Source organism: Echinops telfairi, unplaced genomic scaffold, assembly GCF_000313985.2.
Source record: "Echinops telfairi isolate 266 unplaced genomic scaffold, ASM31398v2 ScPeMD7_11;HRSCAF=52, whole genome shotgun sequence".
Classification (NCBI taxonomy): domain Eukaryota; kingdom Metazoa; phylum Chordata; class Mammalia; order Afrosoricida; family Tenrecidae; genus Echinops; species Echinops telfairi.
Genome location: NW_022103908.1, coordinates 35,656,139 through 35,659,635, shown reverse-complemented (window position 1 = coordinate 35,659,635; position 3,497 = coordinate 35,656,139).

Here is a 3,497-nt window from a genome sequence, read left to right as displayed (position 1 = left end):
GCTGTTCTGTTGCACCCCCTTAGTGTTTTGCCTCAGTGTGGCGGGAAGCCATGGTATTCTTAATCATTTCATATGCATGCAAACGCTGGACCATTGTCTAGGAACGAGGAATACTGAATTATGGTGCTGGTGAAAAACAGTGACTATCACATGGACTGCCAGAAAAACAAGCAGACCTGTATTGAAGGCCTCTTAGAAGTGAGTCAATCGAGACTTCATTTCATGTACTTCAAACATGCTATCAGGAGGGACCAGTCCCTACAGAAAGAGATGGTGCTTGGGGTAGTAGAGTGTCAGAGGAAAGGTGAAAGGCCTCCAGCAAACTGAAGTGACACACTGACTGTAACAATAGGCACAAACATTGCAAAGGGGCCAGGCAGCGTTCTGTAGAGAGTCACTGTGAGTTGGAACCAAATTGACATTTAACCTGTGATTACGAGTTGGGCTGCTAGCTGCAAGATCTGCAGTTCAAAACCACCAGGTTCTTCTTGAGAGAAAGAAGAGACTTTGTGCTCCAGTGAAGAAGTAAAATGTTAGAAACCCACAGGGGCAGTTCTTCCCTACTGACTCTATAGCTGGGAGTTTGGTTTTATTTTAACCACACAGTAATGCTAACATTGGTGAGATGCAGCAAAAACAGTGCTTATATGGAAACTTAATTCACACTAAATGCCTCTATCAAAACAGAAGACGAATCTCTAATTGATAACCCAGCTTCCACTGTAGGAAACTAGAGAGTGAAGATTAAACCAAAAGTTAACAGAAGAAAAGAAATAAATATGAGAGTATAAGCAGATGAAATGGAAGACAGGAATACATCCGCCCATTCCAATTCCTCTGTAAATATGCAATGCAATGGCCTATTTCCTGGTGCTCAAACCCCAAGGTATCGCATTCTTGTCTGATGATCATAGCTGTCTAAGATCTATTGTGGACATGAGTAACTGTGAGTGAAAAATCAAGTTGCAAACTAACGTAGATAACACAATCCCATTGATATAAAAACCCAAACCAATTGAAGGCCCAGTTGACTCATGGTGATCCCATGTGTGTCAGAGGAAAGCTGTCCTGTAAGGCTTTCAATGACTGGTTACTCAGAAGGAGATCATCAGGCTTCTAGGCAGACTTGAACCTCCACCTTTAGGTTAGCAGTTGAGCATGCTAGCTATGTGTAGCACTCAGGGACTTTTAAATGCATAGAAAGAATAGATACCAACTTGTAATGAGTTTTTGGTGTTAAATGGTTGAATATCAGGTTTTTTTCCTCTTTTTCTGAGTTCATTTAAAATTTTACACTAATCACCAAAAATAGTTTATATATTTTTAATCGAGTATTTCTTTAACCTGTTTCACAATCCATCTCCAAGACTGTTTCTTTTTTAGTGATTTGAAGACCGCTGCTAGCCTTCACACTCAACCTTCCTCCCGTCTAGACACACAGGGAAGTCTCCCTCCCTCACCTTCTTCCTCCTACGAGCTTTTTCAGTTTTTCATATTAGTTTTTTAAATCTGATTATACTTGCAGTATATGTTGATTAGAGAAAAAAATTGAACATAAAAATCACCAAATATTAATAAGAATCACTTCCATTTGCGAGAAGGGAAATCAAGGAGTGGGGAAGGGAGAACTGATGAGAGGCTTGATTAGTTTAGATTGGGTTACAAAGTCAATAATCTGAAATGCAGACTCCCACCTATGTTATAATTGTTAAAAAGGTAAGGAAAAGAATCACCTCAATTTAGTGACTCAACTCCTATGGCAATGCTTTTACTTCCCCTCCCCAGTCACTTCTTAGCAGGCTTTGTGCTAGTTGGGGAAAGGCCCCAAATTCAAACGTGTTCGATAGCAACTTTATTAAGCCTTAAACAGAACAAGGAGAAAACAAAGACAATCCACTTGGATGAGGGAAGCTATGCACACAGAGGTCAATTCATGGCCACGGGGCTGATTAGATGTGATAGAAAAGAAATCATGACAAAATCATGGATGGTGGTCAGTAAGTTCATCAGGCATGACTACAGAAGCAGAGGATATATCATAAGTGGTCTCTCTACATAATTGCTGGTTTTTAAAAGGCTATATATCATAGATTTTAGGCTTTGAGCATTGGCTATATTGTGGTCCATAACCATGTGGCTCTGAATCATAGTCACCAGGACCCCAACTTTTAATTTAAACTAGGGGAGGGATTCTACTCCCTTAAAGATTGGCAGTCTCAGAAATTCACAGGGACAGTTCTACTCTGACCTGTATGGTTACTATGAGTCAGAATGTACTCAAATGGAGTAAGTTTCCTTATTTTTGGAAATGACATTTGCTATTTTCTATAAATCATTAAGGATATGCCTGGGTGAGAACCTATTTTTTTGTATAGACCTGAGGGCAAAATTGTCCCTCTCTGGATGTACATAATCTGTTGTCAATTTGAGACTTATGAGTGAAGGGGTGGAGTTTAGCTTGTCAATCAGGTCCCAGCTTGATGACTCATTTGGAGACACTAAGGAGATAAATAGCTCACTGGAGGTGGGACACACACTCCCTGGGAGACATTGCAGCTAAAAAAACACATGGAGCTATGCTAGTGCCCTGAGCTGGAGGAGCCACGTGGAAACCCCTGTCAGTGCTGAGATGCTTGCAACGCCATTGGATCCACAAGACTTCCCACCCACTGGTCTATGATCTTCCTGTCTTCAGCAGTCATTGCAGGTGTTGTGTGAGTCTGAAAAGGACATTATAGATTGGTATCGGGCCTTGATCTGGACTGGGCTGGGATGTTTTCTTAATGTACACTTACTCTTTATATAAAGCTCTTTCTTATACACATCTGAGTGTCTAATTTGTTTCTCTAGTCAACCCAGACTAACACACAGGATTTTCAGGAATGTATGCTCTCCTTTATTCTTTCTGAACACAAACTGCCATTCTCTGAGCTTGCATGAACTTTTCTAAGCATAGCGACAATGTAGAAGTAACATAAAGAACTCAAATGACATCCAAATTTATGTCAAGACTCAAAAGGGAGTTAGGGCTCCCACTGTTGCCTATTGTCATCCACAAACCAAGTGTTTTATAGTTTAAGCTCTAATGCAACTCGAAAAAATAATAAATAACATAAAATGACCATTAAGTAGATTCTGACTCATAGCAACAAGATAGGAGAGCCTCAGAGGGTTTCTAAAGCTGTCTGTACCCTTTATGGAAGCAGACTGGTACATCTTTCACCTGCAGAGCAGCTGCTGGGCTTAAACTGTGACCTTTTGGTGAGCAGATGAGCACTTAAATGCTGTGCCACCTGGGCACCTTTTCCTTCCTTATAATATGTGATCCAGGAAATCATCTCCAGGAGGTTAGCCACCCCTTTCTAAAGAAATCTTGCTTTTTTCTTTTCTTTCTTTTTTAATCAGCAGGCCCTGCTGAATTACTGACTAGCATATTCTTCTGGATGGAAAAATGTACAAAAACTAATCTGTTGGCATATAACTTGACTGCTTCTTTC